This window comes from Rattus norvegicus, chromosome 1 (genome assembly GCF_021556685.1).
Source record: "Rattus norvegicus strain SHRSP/BbbUtx chromosome 1, alternate assembly SHRSP_T2T, whole genome shotgun sequence".
Lineage (NCBI taxonomy): Eukaryota > Metazoa > Chordata > Mammalia > Rodentia > Muridae > Rattus > Rattus norvegicus.
The window spans coordinates 156,781,411-156,801,160 of record NC_141534.1 but is presented as its reverse complement, the minus strand read 5'-3'; the positions used below and the strand labels follow the sequence as shown (position 1 = coordinate 156,801,160).

The 19,750-nt window shown below is 43.1% G+C and overlaps 1 protein-coding gene across 22 annotated transcripts in view; it reads right to left on the bottom strand.

Annotated features, from left to right (window-relative positions):
* Sytl2 (synaptotagmin-like 2) overlaps window positions 1-19,277 on the bottom strand; it is a 107,585-nt gene extending 88,308 nt beyond the window's left edge. For 13 of the 22 annotated variants that reach the window (XM_087570030.1, XM_087570049.1, XM_087570038.1 and 10 more), the window contains exon 1: window positions 19,144-19,223. The gene's annotated coding sequence lies outside the window, so the exon portion shown is untranslated. 22 annotated transcript variants of the gene reach the window in all.
* Between the last annotated feature and the right edge of the window lie 473 nt (window positions 19,278-19,750).

Below are 19,750 nucleotides of genomic sequence, written 5' to 3'. Positions count from 1 at the left end.
TTTTTACACATACAATATTTTTATTATGATTATGTATTAATGTATTTACTAACATGTTTATATTTATATGTAATATATTGTATATAAATATAATAATTTATTATTTTATTATTAATTTAGAGGGTTAAGGAAAGTTATGACCCAAGCAAGCAGAGGGACACTGGAGCTTCCTCCAGTGGAAGAAAGAAGCCATTTTTCCTTTTCATCATGTCATCATCACACATTCTGCTCCCAGCTCAAGAGCCTCTGAAGGCCTCAGTTTCTGGGAAGGGGAGCCCAGGCCTATGAAAGGCTTTTCAGGCTCTGACTCATACCTACTCCTTCAGGTGTGCCTAAGCTCAGTTCTGTCCACTTCCCAGCAGCACCCTCCTAGACACTGCCAGATGAATTCCCCTGACATTCATTCTTCCTGTTTTCTACCTAAAGCTTTCTCTCTTGTTTCAATATTTCCACATCTCTGCTCAAAACAAACATTCTTAAAGTGGTTGTAGGGCCAGCAAGGTGTCTCAGCAGGAAAAGGCACTTCCTATGCAGGTCTGACAACCTAAGTTCAATACCACGACTCCACATAAAGGTGAGGGAGAGAGCTGAGATCACAAGGTTGTCTTCTGAGATTCACATGAGCACCATGGTATTTGCATACTGAACATGCATGTTCCCACATGCCATGCATGCATCCAAGTATACACAGCCATAAAACTTGTAAGAGTAAAGTGATGCATATTGTCGATTTTATTGTATACTCAATACAAGGTCAGCTTAGAGAAACCAAGGATATAAACCTAGGAGCTACTGACTCAGAATTAGTGTTCCAAAATTAATCCAACATTACTATCAATTTACTTGGTTATGGAAGAAAGACCAATGTTGTTATTGCTATTCCTAGAATGAAAATAGATATAGATCTTTAATTCAGTCTATGTTAAATTAGGCTGTACCGTTACACATAAATGGTTTTGATTCACTAAATTAGCCACTTTCCTTGGTTCAATCTTCTATGTCACAGGACAAACTAGCACAACACTAGTCCCAGCACCACTTCTGGATAATAGTATTATTTCTGTGGGTCATTTAGCATTTCCATCTTGCTTACTTCACTGCGTCAAATGAAAAAGTTGAGTTGAATGTTGCTTTATGCTCTCTTCTCTTTCTATAACAGCACAGGAGTTGTTCCTTTAACCCTTGGTAACTATGCCCTGCCAAAACTTGGACCATTCATCTCTGACATGCTAAGCTCACCTGCGTTGGTTTCCTCTCTGCTCCCAGGAACATCCTGTGATCTCTGCGCTCTCGCATGCTAAGATAAAGAGCAAGGTTTTAAAGGTTCTCCTTCCCTGGTTAGGGAATTTGAAATGCACCCTGGAGTACTGGCAGTTTCTATCACATCACAATCCTGCAGCTAGACCAAGGCACCTAGAAATCACTTCAGTGTAAAAAGACAACATTCAGCAGAAGAAATAAATGCTCAAGGGAACAAATGAAAGACGTCTCTGTAAATATTATTCTTGTGATGAGTTTCAGAATAATCTTTCTTACCTATACTGCTCCAGTAGGAAAATCATCTAGACTTGAAAAACAAATTTCAGGGAAGGAAGAGCCCTCAAACTTTCCTTGGGGGAGCACTTTCCCACTTACTAGGGGCTGATGATTTTTAAGGGAGTGAAGCCAAGGAATACCAGAAAACACCAAAGTGCAAGTCCCAAGACACCAGGCCAACATGCAGATATGCTAACGCTAGCTTTATGAACCTGGACTTACCCTGCTGGGAAGGGTGATCACTCGGAACCTTTCCTGATCAAAATGGAGGCCAGTCCTTTGATAGCTCCACTTTTACAGTTTAATCCACCATCTGTGGTTCCCAGAAGCACTGTCCACTGTGGGCACAGCTAACAGCTTCTTCCCAGCATGCCAACAAGAGCTCTACAGAGGCATACTGGGAGGTCCTCTCACATGCCCACCTCAGTCTCTGCTCTAGCCTAAAGCCAAGTCTTGAATGGAGTCATGTGTTTGGAGAGACATTAAAACAAATTCATGTGGACTCACGTCTGAACTTCAAGCTTGTGAGTAAGGAAATACATGTAGAACGTTCTCAATTGCTTCTCTTTGAGACAGGTAAAAGATTCGAGAGTCAACATAGGGCCACCAACAAGGAAAGTGCTTTACACTAAACTACCCTCTAGTCTCTCAACTTCTCGTAACTGAAAAATACCCATGGTTCTCAGCCCCACTCTCTGGAAATTCTACCAGCTACCCTGGGAATACAAAAGCTCCAAAAGAGGAGAATTAATAATCTTGATTCATTGATAATACAGTCAAGAAATTAAACCCAAACACAGTATATACTTGGTGAATTTTATAGGACATAGTATTGCTGTGTGTTAAATTTATGGTGTGTACCCAGTATGAGTCACAGGAAATCAGATAGAAAGATTAGCTGAGGAATACAGTCTGATCCAAGGAATGCTTGCTGCTCTCTAGAAGGTTAAACTCTAAATTATTCAACATAATGCAATGCACCAGAGAGGCTATGACATCATTGTAGCCTCTAGTAGGAAGCCATCAATCTTCAAGTTAGAGGTAAGCCTGGGCTCAAACAATATGGTTTCGTCAAACCTATCAGTCAGTAGTAGTTCAGAACAGCCCTCCTGATAAAGTAGTAGAGGCAACAAGAGTCAGATCTTTCTTACATTTCTACACTAGATTTCATGTCAGGGCCAGTCATTGGTATCTCTGCCTACTTGTAGCCTTTTGAGCCTGTTTAATGCAAAATATCTCTGAATGGGACTCCTGTGGAGTATGTCACATTAAGAACCTTCCAGTCATTTGAAAGGTTTTCTTTTTTTTTTTTTTTTGTTTTCTTCAAACAAGCAATGTTCTAGAAACAATAAACTAAAAGTTAAAATTAATTTTATAAGAGAAATCACAGAAGCAAATTATTTGCTAATGGTTTCCTGGCCCTAAGAATCCTAGTTTTGTATTTTAGTATGCTTCCCTCATTACAAAACACAAACACCCACAAGAAAAACAATTGAGCACTCTTACTGCCAATTTTTGTGTTATAAAGTCAAGTGTTTCTCTTTTCCTCCTTGGGGACTTTGAGCTACAAAGTTTCTCTGAGATTCATAGAGAAAAATTCCAGCCTTCTCAAACTTTCAGCACATCCGTGGAATCTAAGCCGCTATATCTCGAGATACCAATTTTTTATACATCTGTCATTAGAAATCAAGGCCATAGTCCCAATACTTCCTGTCATGGAAATTGCTTCAACAGGCAAAGAAATCAGGTCTTCCATGACAAAAGTGTCCCAGCTGTCACACAGTTTAGTTCCGCACAAGTGACAGCCCCTGTTAGCAAATGGAAGGGTAGAAGATCTGTGACCAGAATCCCGCAAGCACGCGCGTGCTTGCTGTCAGCCTCAGTGTCCTCTTCCCAGGCAAATACAAACCCTGAAACCCGTTTCAGTAGAGATAACTGAGTGATTTGAAGAAGAAGTCCAATGTGACTGTAAATACCTCAAAATGAGAAGCTAGTGTGTTCTCTCATTAATCAATTTTGCAATTCATTAGACAGGGGAAAATTCTCACTTCCTCCATCGCCGGCACCCTAGAGGGCAAATATAAATTCTAAAGGACCAAAGAAGTCTATGAAGATGGCTCAGTGGGCAACAGTGCTTGCTGTGAAGGAGTGAGGACCTGGGTTTGGATCCCTGGAACTCAGATAAAAGCCAGACACACAGTACAAGTATCTCTAATTTCAGCGCATCGAGGGGGGGATGGGAGGTAGAGCCAAGAGAATCCTCAGAGGTTCAGGGACCATAAAACAACTAAAGGACCCTGTCTCAAACCAAGTAGAAGGCAAGGAACAAAATTTGAACTGTCTGGTGGCCTCCACAAGCATGCCTATATTTACTGCATCTGAATGTATGCACACACACGCACACACACACACACACACACACACACCATATACACGTATGAAATAAGCTAAGGGACAAAAGAAGTACAAACATATTTTTTAGGGTCATAGAGTCTACCTCCATAACACAAAACTGAAGAGTATACAAACTTCCAGATACGCATCCTATCTTTCTATGAACTGGTCCTCAACTGAAGGAACTTAGAGTTTGCAAAGTCTTTCTAGTTGTTCGTGCTAATTTCTACTATTTTCTTGGGTTAAGTGTTAGAAATATGTCCATAGATTGAGGTTGACATATATGGATATCTGTAATTAATTAACTTAAACATTGATTCTCATTTGTTTGCATGGGGATGAAGAAAAAAAAAAGAGCTGGGTTTCCAGGAATTACTCCATGAATTTGTGAAAAGTGATGGCATTTCACGCTCCTCCTACTAACAACACAAGAAAGTCACTGTGCCTTTTAAATATCTAGGTCCTAATTCTTAGCAGGTCACTAAAAACAAAATAAAAACAAGTTTATTTCTGGTTTTATTTCAATGTGACTCCAGCTAGAGTCATTTTGGAAAAGGGAACCTCTCTTAAAGAAATGCCCCCACTCTAGATTGGCTTGGCCTGTGGACAAGACTGTGGTACATTTTCTTGATTGATGATTGATGTGGGAGAACGTAGGCCATTGTGTTTGTTGAGAGGAGCAGCCCTGGGCTGGTGGTCCTGGGTTCTAGAAGAAAACAGGTTGAACCAGCCATGATGAATAAGCCAGTAAGCCACACACCTCCGTAGCCTCTGGCCTCGGCCTCTACATCCAGCTGCCTGCCCCCTTGTTCTTGACCTTACTTCTGTTGGTGATTGTGATGTGGAACTGTAAGCTGAAATGAACCCTTTCCTCTCCGAGCTGGCTTTGGTCATGGTGTTCTATAACAGCAACAGAAACCCTCAGATAGCATCTTCATTGGTCAAAGGTCTACCAAAAGTCATGACGTGAAAAATCAGATGAGCTTATATATTTGAGGACATTATCACTATGTAATTATTAGCTGATGTGACTACTCACACTGCTGTGTTCTTGGTATCCAAAATAAAATAAAGCCCCACCCTCCAAAAGAATGTTGGCATTTCCATCCCCTGAAGTGATGGCGACCAGTCCCTGCTTCACTATCTAATCTAGAGCGGCTGAACCTTACTCACCACCTGCAGGCAGAGCGCACCAGCAGGGCGAGCCTCCCTGCTCTTGGAACTGAGCGTTATGCTCAGGAATCTTGGTTTCCAGCATTTAACGTTGTTAATGGTCTGTGCTCAGCAATATATCAGCCTAGAATTTATGTGGCTGTGGTCAGCTCTTCCATTGTACCCTAAGAAGCAATGTCTTTTAAGTGCAATGTGCTGACTATTTAAAAGGAATGATGCTAATGGTAGCACCAAGTATTTAAACGATCTGCTTTCTTCTTTCCTAGAGGGCAGTAATATAAAATTTTTTTATCTAATAAGGCAGATTTTTCCCAGGTGATGAACTTTCAACAAGAAGGGATGACTTTAGATAAGCTGGATCTGCAACCAACAGACACAAGAGACCACTGCTGACCCTTTTACCTAAGAAGAGTAAGAAAGTTTGCTCTTCTTGAGTCCTGTGGGACCCAGGAATTGAAACACATTCAAACACAGAGCATGGACTGTCTTCATTAAGAAGATCTCTACGATTTGCAATTATGCTTAACATACTCACTAGAAGAACTTTACTCCTTATTGATGCCCTGGTAAGAATCAACCATATGCTAATCGTGGTGGCTCATGCCTGAAATTCCAGTACTTAAGGAGCTGGGAAAGTGGCATAATGGGTAAAGTGTATATTGCAGAAGTCTAGGGTCCTAAACCAAACATAGTAGTACTCTGTGTAACCACAATTTGGGGTTGGAGCAAAGGCAAAAGGATTACCTAGAGCTCACTAGCCAGCCCATCTAGCCAAAACAGTGAGGTCTGATTCGGTCAGAGACTCTGTTTCAAAAAATATGGTGAGGAACAATAAAGACTCTCTACATTGACCTCTGGCTTTTCACACATGGGGTGAGTGTACCTGTGCGTGCACAGAGAAAGAGAGGGAGAGAGAAGGGGGAGAGAAAGAGGGAGAGAGGGAGAGAAAGAGAGAGAGATCTTTGTGAAAATTAAAGAAATATTTTGTGTTAGACATCTGACACATATAAAACTCAATATAATTGATTACTATCCCCAAGGGGTTCATTGTGGATATACAGAAACAATCAGAAGGAATTGAAAGCAATTATTAACTGTAGTTTATTTAATAACTTAATTCTGTTCCTTTTAAAACTCTGATAGTATCTGAGATGCTCTGAAATGAACAACCAAACCTGCTCCCAGTTGGCTCCTGGAGAGGGACAGGGGTAAGACTTCCACCTTGTCCAACAATTTATCAAGAACAGAGACCTGCAGCTCACATCCTCCAAGATCCTCTATCCCTTTATCTTGCTGTCCAATTCTCAACCCAGGTATTAATGCATTCCCTCCCTATAAGTAAACTATATCCAAGATGGCACCCAGCAAGAGTGGAAACTCAGTCCGAAAACTTTCACTTATTCCGTGACACCCTTCATTTCTGAAGCTTGACTGGTACACACTTTAAAGTCAGAATCCATCAGGATTCTACCAGACTTCATAGGGCTTGAGCTTCTCTGGATCTAAATTTAAAATGAGAAAAGTTGGGTGGTTCTAGGTGAACTAACCAAGTCTGACAAAACACTCATTTTTCTTTCTGAATCATAGTGTTCTCGTCTTTGAACTGATAATATCACCCATCCAGTAAGGATACTTTTGTCATCAAATGATAGATTTGTGGAAGCATTTTGAATGTTGCATATCTCCATACAGATATTATGTTAAAGGATGTTAGTCTTTTTGTTGCTTCCTGTTGGGTATAGTCTACACAGCTCAGTAAAAAGTTAAGGTTCTTGTGCTGATCCACAGGTCTTCCCAGGTGGCTACATCCTTCTCCTTCAGGCTGTTCTGTCTCACCACACTATACTGGAGATGCGCTGGTTCCAGTTCAGTTTGGTGGTGGGTGTCCGGTTTGTGAACCCTCCCATTTTCACTTGCTTCCAAAATGAATAAATTATCAGAGACCATAACCTTCTCAGAGTTTGGGATTTCAAAGTCTAACTTTTTTTTAAAGGATGAAATCAGATTTGGCATATGAATTGACAAAAACCATGAAAGCTTTGAAATCACTTCTTCCCAAGCCTTTACACACACAGGTGAAAAAATGGCCTCGTCTCTAAAGAAGGACCAGTAATTCTATGAGTCTTTGTATCCACAAAGCCCTAGCTGGAAAATTAACAACGCATAAGTAGCTTGCCTCTGCACTTTGTGGCAGTTCACCCTATCTTGAAGCAATGGTCAAGTGCAGTCTCAGGTTTCAACATCAAGTCATGTTCACTGCTATAAAGTTTTCATAGGGAACACATACAAAGCTGAGTCAGCAAAAGATAAAGTACATTCATTAAAGTCAGGAGGAAAATGGGTCTGAACTTCCAAGGTCCTCACCAGGGGAGTCACAAAGCAGAAAGTGACAACATACGTGAAATGTTACTAATTCAGAGTTCCTTAGAGACTTGGTTGAATTATTTGGGGAGATGGTCACATGGGCATGTATCTAGTTTCAGAATTTCCAGAAGGAAAGGAGGTACCCAGCATAAGCTATTCACACAGTCTAGTTCAGTGTTTCTCAACCTTCCTAATGGCGTGACCCTTCAATACAGCTCCCAATGTTGCGGTGACCTCCCAATCGAAAAATTATTTCATTGCTACTTTATAACTGCGATTTTGCAACTGTTATAAATTATAATGTAAATATCTGATATGTAGGATATCTGATATTTGACCCCCATTGGGGTTGAGAACCATTGGTCTATATACAGGGAGCTACTCTTATCATTTAGAGTAGTGGGAACCCTCCTGACATCCAGATGTTAGTCTACAGCCAACATTGTAAGTGGGTCTCTATACAAATAAGCAATTTCAAACCTGCTGAATTAATTTTTTCAGCTTCCATAGAAACAAAAACTCAAATTTGTATTTAAGAATTATTTGGATGGATTGAAGAGGTGGCTCATCAGTTAAGAGTTCTTGCCCAAGTTCTCCTCCCAGTATCCATATCAGGTGACTTCAACTTCAGGGGATCTGCCCTCCCTATCCTCTGTAGGCACAATTTCCCTCATACACACACATAATGAAAAACAAACATTTTAAAAAGATTAATCTCTAAATTCTTCTAAGAAGCATAACTTAGTGCTTTTAAATACCTTTATTCTGTGTACTTTCCCATGGTTGTTTTTTTTTTTTTTTTTTTTTTTTTTTTTTTTTGGTGCCGGGAACTGAGCAAATAATCAGGTCCCTGAGGGCCTGCCTCTAAAAGCAATCAGATCAAGAAGGAAGATAAGTGAACACATGAAGATGGGTGTCACAGTGGTGGCTGATGATGCCAGATGAGGTATGAGACCAAACACTGAGCAGTTAGAGGGCAAGACTGTCCATGGCAGTGGCTCAGGAAGAGCTGAGAGAAGAATTGCCATGCCCTGGGGTGGGGGTGGGGGTGGGGGTTAAAGACAGCAGAATGGGAGAGTGACAGACCAGTAAGAGCTTGACAAGAGGGGGGCAAAATGCCACTGAAACAAATATCCAGTCTCAGCTGTGTAAATCTCTCTGGCCTCAGCTCTTGCCAGAGAGGTTGATGTCACTGTTTTGACTACACTCCAATTGGCCACCATATTATTTCTCTACTACTCTGAACTCTCCAAGGGCTATTCATTCAAGGCTCTTCCTACCATACCACCGGTTCTCTCAGAAGAACCTGGCTACCTGACCTCTGCTTACTTCTGACTATTAACATCACACTGCACAATAATGATGGACATCTGTCTTCCCCACTAAACTGAGCCTCAAACGATTTCTTGTATGTAGCAAACAGTATTTACTGAATGAGTTAATACATTCCACTAGGCCTATTGTCCCTTTTATCACAAAGATTCATAGTTTAATAAAAGTTTCAATGAACCATCATTTTATTTTCAATGAAGAACAACCAGTCATACTGCATTTGCATGTTAACCTAGAAACTCATGCATGACTGTGGAAAACTCTCAAGGACCTGAGCAGTTCCCACTCGCATTCCACAAGTCATAATACCTAGGTCTCAAAGAGAAGAGACCTGTGCAGAATCTATCATAGGACCAAGACCAATACTTGATTAACACCATGATGACATGTGCCTTGGCCCAAGGAAAAGGTCAGATCTAAAGGCTTAGTGTTTCAACAGCTTCACATGGGATGCCTCTAGAAGTTCAACATGCATGGCTTGTATCCTGTGCATCAAATATCATCCCAAAACTTGCTCTTGGTTTCTGGCTGCTCAGAGAGTGATCCTGGGGAATGTCTGAAGGATAAAGATAAAAACAAACAGATCCACCCACTCCTTACTTCCTCGCACCCCGAGCAAACAGCTGTTCTCATTTGCATGGCGCTGCATCTGTCCCTGCCAGGATCTGACAGGTGGGGTTACATTTCCTCCACACCCTTGGCTCCTGGCCACTCTTTGGTTCCTGTAGGGAAGCAAGTATCTTTACACTGGGCTCAAGTAACCAAGGCTAACTCCCCAGTGGCTTTCCCTAAGGAATTCCAGGTATAGGCCAGGTTTTCCCTGTGGTCTGAATAAAGCAGACAACACTCTGGAAAACATAAACACAGTCCTAGAAACACACAAACACACACTGGATGTCCTTGGGTCTTTTTCTAACTGCTCGTGGAGAAGAGTCACACAGCTTCTTGCAGCTTCCTGTTAGCGAGAATGTGACCACCTGAATCTCCCTGGTCTCCTGCCAGGAAACTCAGAAGCTGCTAGCTACATAGCACCTACTAAACACAAGAAACCATACTGTGGGTTGCACCTACTAAGCACAAGAAACCATACAGTAGGTTGCACCTACTAAGCACAAGAAACCATACAGTGGGTTGACCAAAGTCAGCAGGCAGTGGGTGTCTAATCCTGGAATCTTAAACTCGATTTTAAAGATGTGAAAGGGGCCCTTAGATAGTCTTCCTGAGTTTAAGACTCAATCATTTTGCCAAAAGAAAACTTATGCTCTGTATTTGAAATACCAAATAAGAGCTGGAGATGCAGTTCAATGATGCAGTGCTAGTCTGGCATGTGGGCAGCCCCAAGTTCAATGTCCATTCCAAATAAATAAATATTTTTCATACACATGCATATACCATACATATAGTCAGTTGATGAATAAATAAATAAAATGGAAAATAAGGTTACCATATATTTTACCTTTTAAAAAAATAAAATGGCTTCAATGTGAGTCATATAAATTAAAACATAGGGGTCATCAGTTTTCAATATGCTATTGTGATGGTTTGTATATGCTTGGCCCAGGGAGTGGCGCTATGAGGAGGTGTGGTCTTGTTGAAATACATGTGTCACTGTGGGTGTGGTCTTAAGACCCTCATCCTAGCTGCCTGGAAGCCAGCATTCTGCTAGCAGCCTTCAAATGAAGATGTGGAACTCTCAGCTCTGCCTGTACCATGCCTGTCTGGATGCCTCCATGTTCCTGCCTTGATGATAATGGACTGAAACTCTGAACCTGTAAGCCAGCCCAATGAAATGTTGTTCTTTATAAGACTTGCATTGGTCATGGTGTCTGTTCACAGCAGTAAAACCCTAACTAAGACAGCCATGTACTCTCCAGGAGCAATCTTGAATTAAATAACAGTATCTCCTATCTACACATAATAGTAACTAAAAAAATCTTTAAAATATGGTGCCTCATCTATACCTACAAGTGCAAACAAGCATGCTGGTCAACCTCAAGTGCCTTCTCTGTCCTTGGGGATGTGAACTCTCCTAAAGAGACTTAGTCATTTCATTTTCAATACTGAGAAACTTCTGTTAATGCTTGTGGCCTTCAAGATTAAGGGATTTTTAGCCTGGTTTTACTTTTGGCTGTCGTTTCTCCACATTAGTAGCACCTCCACCATAGCCTAATTTCCTTAAATGTCAACTCAGTGGCCTCTCCATACTCCCTTCTCAGGTCCCCCCATCTGTGTGCTTTTAAAGGTTTTATGTCTTGTATCTGTCTTCTCTGTTTTGTCCCCTTCCCAACCTGGCAAAATGCCACTCTGCCAGATTTAACATTTCCAAATGTTACAGGTCATTGCCTTCCTTTGTAATCTCACAATAAGCTGTACTTATTTTTACCAAAACATTCACCACCTTGTACCCTGACTATCAATTTACTGGTGTCAATCAAATGAACCGGAAGAAGAAGTCAAGAGAAATAAAGAGGACAGAGAGGAGAGGAATGGAAGAGAGGGAAATAACAATCAGTAAAGTGGATCCCAAACATGGAAACCTAAGTTCAGATTCCCAGCACCCACATTTAAAAGTTGCTGGAACAACACACACCCATAATCCCAGCACTGTGGAGACAGGAGGATTCAAGTGCTTGCTGACCAGCCAGTCCCATCCATGAGCTACAGTTTCAATGAGAGGGTCTGTCTCAAAAAATAGTAAGGCAGAAAATGACAGCCTGATGTCTCATCTGTATATGCATCCATGTGCACCTACACATATGAACATTCACACGTATAAGAAAACAGAAGGGAACTGACACTTGTTGAGTGACCTCCCTACCCATCTCCTAATCCTTTCTTTTCTCTTCTCTGTTCTATCTTCTTCCCTTTCTCTTGGTGTCTTTTGGCTGTTGGGACAGGGGGAGCAACAGGAAATTACTATTCGTGCTACAATATGTGCAAGGTCCAGCATTGCTTTAATATATTTTATCTTATACTAAGAGGTTATGAAGAAATATTTTAGGAAAGGAAATAGACTTTTCCTGAAACATACTAAGTTACTGTTCAATCAAGCAATTAGAAGTGGATCTAAAAGGTTATCTGAGTCCAAACCCAAGTTTTATTCTTCTGCCAATAGGTTTTGTGGGAAACATGGGCTTCCAGACTGACATTTGACCATGAACACTAACCAGAAATACTTGCTTGACTATAACCCTTCTCTTATCACATTGCTATACATATCGGAATCCCAGCTTCTCACTATCTATGGGTGTACCTAAAAAATATCTGTTATTAACTATCAATTGACAAAGTATCCCAGGATTCTAGAAAGACTGCAATGATGGTGAAGGTGATGTGTATTGTTTCTGAGGGCTCTCCTTCCAACTAGATAAGCAAGAGACTGATAGACTGACCCTGAGTGTGTACTTGGTAAATAATATCTATTCTAGGGACTAGAGTATGACTAAGCAGTTAAGAGTACTTGTGTTCTTCCAGAGGACCCAGGCTTCATTCCAAGCACCCACTTCGTCACTTACAACCAATTGTCACTCCAGTTCCAGTGGATCTGAGGTCATCCTCTGACCCCCACCCCACACACACACAGATACGAGGCACACAGGTACTAGACATGCATACATGCAGACAGAACAGTTACACACATAAATAAGGACAAATAAATCTTAAATGGATATTCTGCTTATCACCATTTTCTGATTATGATTTCATAGCAACACCAAAATGAATGGGGTGGGTGTTTTCTCTTCTAAAGCCCATAGATGATATCTTTGCTTAATGTAAACAGCACTGGTCCTTAACACTCTAAGCATTGCACATTAATCACTTTTTTTCTAGAGCAGTATTGGTCCTTTTAAAAACATGTATGTTTAATTTGAGATGGGCATGCATGCCACAGTACATACGGAGGTCAGAGGACAACCATAAGGATCAGTTCCTTCCCTCTACTATGTGGGTCCCTGGGATTGAACTCAAGTTGTCAGACTTGGCAGCACACTATACCTGCTGAGCCATCTCCCTAGGCCCAGTACTGACCCTTAGGTAGGCTGCCAACCTACTGACCCGTTGCTTTGTAGTTTATTGCCCCCCAGATACTCCCGGAACTACTCCATCCCCATTATTATTATCTCTCTATAGAAAAATCTCCCAAATTTGCAATACATCCTATTTCAAATATTCTTTTGTGTAGTCTCAACACCGCACAAGCTGTGAGTCCTATAAGCCCTGCATCTAGAACTCAGTCTGTGACCTCCTGCATTCCTGAGCAAGAGGACGGGTGCCATTAGGACACGGGTAGGTACTGAGTACTTTGTCTTCTGCTGGTCTGAGCCCTGGGCTCTGAGGTCAGATGGCTGAGGTCAAATCTCTATTGCTTCTCTTGTTAGCTCTGTGGCCTTGTACAATTTATCTGTGCCTCAATGTCCAGTGAGTGAAACAAAAAATACTAGAGTAAATAACTAACGGCCTTAATAACTAACAGATGTGTGATATATGAAGGTCCAGTGTGTAGAATAAAACAGGTTTTAGGAAATAAGTGCTAAATAAAGTTCAGGTGCCACCATCTTCGTCTTCTTCCATTGTGGGGTTGGAAAAAGCTTTCTGAAGCCATCAGAGATAATGTATTATGCGGCATTAGCAACCGATCCCATCCCAGCTCAGGCGAAATGCACTTAGAGTAAATGAGGCTGAATCCTGTATAACCAGTGATGATCACTTGAAAACATAGATGCACAGACTTACTGCTTTTGCTGATGAGTATCCATGACTTTAACTGCTCATGGCTTGCTGTGACTGCATCAGACAGAAACTAGTTAAATCAGAAATAGCCCAGATAGTTATGAAGCAACAAGTCTTTAAATGATGACTCTTGACCAGCCACTAAGCAACAACATCCGTTTTGGCTAATTTTTATTAAACATACAAACTTATCCAGTCTCTGCAACCTTGAGAGGTAGATAGGGCCGCCCTAGCCACTTTATGGACTTATGAAGTTTATAGGATATGGTAAGAATTTGGGGACAACAAGATGAGTTCCCTGAACATACCCACAATGACAAAACTTAACCGACCTTAGCACGCACTTGGAAAGCATCAAACTGTACTTCCAAAATTCAAATGACTGGTTTAAAACCAACAGTGGTGATGAATCTGCTGTAAAGACTCCAACTTGCCACATCTACCTTCTTCACAATGCAGATCACTGGCAGGGAGACCAGAGCACAGATCTGACTGAACAGATCCTTCTGGTCTGGTCTCCAGCTCATGCCCTCAGCCTCACAGCCCTGTGTTTTAACCGAGTGACTCAGCCAGTGGCAGGAAAGACCTGGCGCCTGTGGCCATGAGTAATGGCAGCATAAAACACATCTGTCTGATTGGAGCTGCTGGTGTCAGTTCAGTACTGTGAAAATGTCACAGTAAAACAATGCTCCCATGAGGGAAAAAGAAGAGCCTGGTCACCCGGGGCCAAGTTACGCCTTTCCTTCTCCTCTACTCAGACACGTGTGGAATTGCTTACAAGGTCTTTCTGTGTGTGCATGTGGGCCCACACTCTTGTGCTGCCATACATGCTGAGGATCTACTCCAGCCCCTGTGCATGCTAAGCAAGCACTTCACCCCTAAGATCCATCCCATTCCCACAACTATTCCTTGGTGAATTTAGACTCGGGAATATGTAGCCAAATCTATGTCTATCGGCGGCTACGAAGAATGGATAAAGTGAGATGTAAGGGGTTGGGGAGATGCCCAGAGGTTACATGCTTGCCTTACAAGTATGAGGAACAGCGTTAGGAGGCTCAGAACCCACATAAATGCTAGGTAGGCAGTAGCCTCAGACGCAAGAGAGAGGGGAATCTCAGAATCAAGTTGGCTAGAGAGACAGTCATGTCTGGAAGTGCTGGGTTTGATTTAGAGACCATGCCTCATTCAGTACAGCGAAAAAGTGATTGAGCATGTTTCCTGACACCAACACCAGGTCTCCACATGCATGCACTCTCACATATGTGTGAACACATATACATTGTGGGGTAGGAAATGCTTTTATTTTAGCCCTGTTTTCTCTCAATCATTGAGGAGAGATGACACCTATGAATGTAGTTTTGGAGATTTACATAAAAAAAAAGAAAAAAACAAAACAAAAAAAAATGGGGGCAGAGCACCATGTTTCAGCAGAGTGATTTCATACATTGTTTCATTTGTTCATTTATGGTTTAATTTAAAATACTTCACTAAGCTTCTATGGAGTGCCAGTCTCAGGGAGCAGCATTGAAGAGCACAGCCTGAGCCCTGGGGATCTTTGCTTTGCTGTGCTCTCTCCTGTCTTCTGTAACCTCTTTTCACTCCGCCCAGTGCAGTGCTAGTCAAGTAGGGTCATGTGCCTCTCCCACATTCTACCACATGGCCAAGTGCCCAGGGGGCACTGGGGAAAAACAATGTACTTAGTAACTTAGCAGCAAATACTTAATGAACCACATGACTTTATTGTGATTTTTTTTAAAAATTGCTTTTATTATATTTCTATATACCTACCATTCCAAAAATTATTCCCCAAACTGTTCTCTCCTCCTGACATTTTAGGTGGTTCTAGACTAATAGCTAACAATTAAGTGACTAAAAACAATGTGTGAAAGACAGCCAGGTGAGGACTATCACAAAGGTGTCACCAAAAGCTCCATAGCAACAGAGGGTAGGACCTTTTTCCCACTACCTGAATCATTTGGTACATGAGCAGAAAATAACCTAGAATCAGATCTTTAAGATTGCAAGAAATCTCATCCAGTCCAATTCCCTAGCTGTTCAAGTAAAGAAGCCCAGATTCAGAAGGAAGGAGAAAGCCCAGTTTGTACAATTTGTCTTCTGTGAGTACAGAATAGCCAAGCCACCAGCTTCCCATAGCAGGTCCCATTTATCTGTCTCCACAATCTGTCAAAGAATATGATGAATGCCTGAGAAAGCCCCCTTGAGGTCATGGCTCATAGCTCCCAATCTTCACCAGTGTGCCCCTGCCCTTCAGGCTGTTCTGACTGTTTCTGCCTAGCATGCCTCTGCCTGGCTTAGACAGCTCTCAGAATTTCCTGTATAAGTACAAAGCTCCCCTGAAGGTCAGGTCTGCCTTGACTGTAAAACAAAGGGCTACTCACTTCTTCTGATCAGGACTTTGAGATCAGTCTTGGATCCTTAATCTTAAAACAGGAAGGAAGGAAGGAAGGAAGGAAGGAAGGAAGGAGGAGGGGAAGGGATGGGAAGGGGAGAGGAGGAGGAGAGAGGAGAGGAGGAGAAGAGAGGAGAGGAGGAGAAGAGAGGAGAGGGAAGGGAGGGAATAGAAGGGGAGAGAAGAGAAGAGAAGAGAAGAGAAGAGAAGAGAAGAGAAGAGAAGAGAAGAGAAGAGAAGAAAGGAGAAGAGAAATTTGGACTCAAGTTCCATAAAACATTTATATTATAATTAAGTTCTATTGAGTCAAAAGTTGGATCCTACCGCATCTTTAAGTTTGACAAAGCTTTTGATCATTCTACGTTTAAAACATGTCAATAGCACACACGCTTTTGTACAACTCAAGTAATAATAACTAACATGAAACACTTGGTTCTCACGACTGACGGAGGAAAGTAGTAATATAGTTTATTTCAGAAATGTCCCCTGAAGGTACAGAGTGCTTGGTGATACCATGGGGACATATTGGAATCTTTAGAAGGAAGGATAAGGAGACTGTAAATACAGCTCTGTGGATAAGAGTGCTCAGAGGAGCTGCAGAGATGGCCCAGTGCTTAAGAGCACTGGCTGCTCTTCCACAGGACCCAGAACTCATATGACAGCACACAACCATCCTCAACTCCAGTTCCAGGGGAAGTGATGCCCTCTTCTGAACTCCAAGGGCACCAGGCACTCATGTGGTGCATGTAAAAATACTCACATACATTAAATTAACAAGAGCGGGGAGAGAGGGAGAAAAGAGGGCAGAGAGAGAGAGCAGTAAGAATACTCCTCCTCCAGCAGATTCTGGTTTGGCTCCCAGCACCCACATGGTGGCTCACAACATTCAGTAATTCCAGTTCCAGATGGTCTGACCCCCTGTTCCAGCATGTGGTGCACAGGTATGCGTGCCAACAAAATACCCACCCATAAAATAAAATAAGAAATCTTTTAGTCTTTATTTCTAAAAGGAAGTAGACTATGGTGGTTGGAACTTAAGACCTTGAAGGTGTTCACTTGCAGGGGAAACTGAGGTCCCAACGCTTTCTCCTCTGCCATACACTTCCACCATCATGCACTGCCTGCCACAGGCCTAGAAGCAACAGAACACACTGAACAAGGGCTGGAACCACAAGCCAAACAAACCCTCTTCACCAGCTGATCACCCGAGGTGTTTTGTCAGAAGGACAAAATTCTGACTATCATAAGGAGGTCATCACCTTCAATTTACAGAAGGAGAAATTGGCTCAGGAAAGCCACTACTGGCATCACTGACTTGGATTTTAGGACCCAGGCTGCCCCCAACCCCCATTGCTTCACCGTCCTGTGGGCAGCAGATCACTCTCCACAAGGTGCTAATTCATTCATTCATTCCACAAATGTTTATTGAGTAAAGCCTGGAACGAGCCCCCTATGGGACAGAGCAATCATTCACAAGCCAACGGTCAGGTCTAACGGATCAGATTCAGACAATCAATCTTTCATTAGACCCCAAACCATTTCTAGCATAAAGCAAACAGAACTCTTGCCCCACCCAAGCAGTAGCAGCTGAGTGGATCAGACAGGCTTTCTGGAGCAGGGCTGCTGAGAGAGAGGCATTGTCAGTCTCTGATTCCCTCAGAAAGATGGGCATTCCTTACCACACAGGCCAATGGGACCTCTGAGATGCTTTACAGTGCCTGGTACTTAGTGACAGCTCAATAACGCTTGCTTGCTTGCTTCCTCCCTGCCCTGACTAGTCTTTACAGAAGAGCACAAAGTAGGAAGGTTTTAGAATTACAAACTAGGTTTTGACCCCAACTGCACCAGCGTTTAGCTGTGTTAGAATAAGAGAACCAATCTTTCTGAGTCTCTGCATCTCCATTATAAAAAGAAGTATAGTGTACCAACCTTGTGAGGCCTGTCCCATAATAAATATTCGGTAAAGAGAAATTAGCGTCTCCCCTTCATCCTCACTGGACCTCTTTTCTCCTTTCCTGACACTTTTAGTGGGTCCGAGAATCTGACTTCAAATGTATACCACTCCAGGAATGATGAGGGGCAGAGATGGAAGAAATTGTTTGGGGACTGGGTGCTAAAGAGCTCCAGAAACCGAGTCAAGACCTCAACTACTTTCAGCTAGCTTGCTTTGTCTGGCTTCTCCATCCTGCAAACAGCAGGACTACCATTCTAGCCAGGAAGGGCTGTCAAAATGAGAGAAAGCTGGACAGCAATTTGGAACTACCCACCGCTCCAGGTGTGTGTCTGAATTCCACCCGGCTTCCTTTGCCCACTGCTACTAAGCAGTAGGGTCAGAAAGCTGTGATTCAAAGCGTGTGTCTAGGCTTCCCTCTGAACCTGGAGCTCAGAGCCCACAACTTGGAGTCCTGGAAGCAGCTAGTCACATTCTAGTCTTTGGTGAAAATGAGAACTTTTCAAAGATGCAGGAAATGGAGCCCCTCATAGCCAAAGACGACTTATAAAGAGAGGAAAGGGGAAAAGGAAAAGGGAGGAGGCACGGTGAGCACAGAGACCCACTTCCTACCCCACTTCCTACCGCTGCTGGATGGAGTCTTACACCCTGAAATGCGCGGTTTTGCAGTTTGAAGCTGGCAAATCCCACCCATGTGACTTAGCTCGCTACGAAAAGAGGTCTGGTTGGGTGTAGAGGAAACTGACCCAAAACAAATCTGTTAATTTTCAAACTAGAGTTCGCGGGTCCCTTCGCTGGCTCCCTTCGCTGCACCTGGGGAAAGGTCTGCCCTCTCGGGTCCTCACCTGAGCACCCTGCGTGTGATTGCTCGCAGCCAGGTCCCGCCAGCCTCCAGCCCCAGGTCTGGGGTCGAGCCTTCAAAGTACCACCCCCAACTCCATCGCAACCCGCCTACCTGGTGTCCCTAGCTTAGCTGACACACAGCGGCGAGGGCAGCAGAAGTCACTCTTAACTAAAGGAGAAACTGAGGAGCGAAGCTTGTCAGTTGCCAACACCGGCGGTTCACGTTGTAGCAGTCAGAATAGCAAGGACAACAAAAATATCTCTCTACACCAACTCCTCCAACTACACCAAGACCCGGAGCAGGACCAGAAAGTAGTCCCGGTGACACCGTCAGTGTGCAGAAAAGTCACACCCAGAGCGCGCCGCGTCTCCCCCCAACCTCCCTGGCCGTTGCCAGAGCCCTCTGTACCTCCTTGGAGCTGCCAGCCTCTCTCTGCCGCCCGGCGCTGGCAGCCTGTTGCGCCGCCCAGGTGTCACCCGCTGCTGTTTGGGGAGGGCGGAGGGGAGGGCAGCGCAGGACCTTCCCGGAGCACAGGGCTCGCCCCGCCCGCCCCGCCCGCCCTCGCCCGCGGGGCCGCCTCCTGTGCGCAGGTCCCTGCGCTTCTCTCTTGCTCCCTTCCAGGCCTCCTTTTCTACTTGTCAGTGAAGCAATCGAGTTTTAAATCCAAAATACCGGAAACCATACTTAAAAAAAAAAGAAGAGTCCCAGTGCATGAGGGATGCGGATACCTTCCATTTGAAACGGTCACCACCTTGCGGGAAGAAGAGGTGCCTCACGATCTGGCAAAATGGTCTAAACCCGGGCATCAGTTTCTTTATATAGATAGTTTGGATTAAATAGTGTGATACTTTAAAGGTAGCACTTGGGAGACTGGGGGACAGAAAGATTACCTTGGGTTTAAAGCTAGCCACTACTAGAGAATGAGACTCAGTACAAAGAAAGAAAAGAAAGGGGTGGGGGCATTAAAAGCATCTACTAACACAGGGCCAATGAGATGCCTCAGCAATAAAAGTAC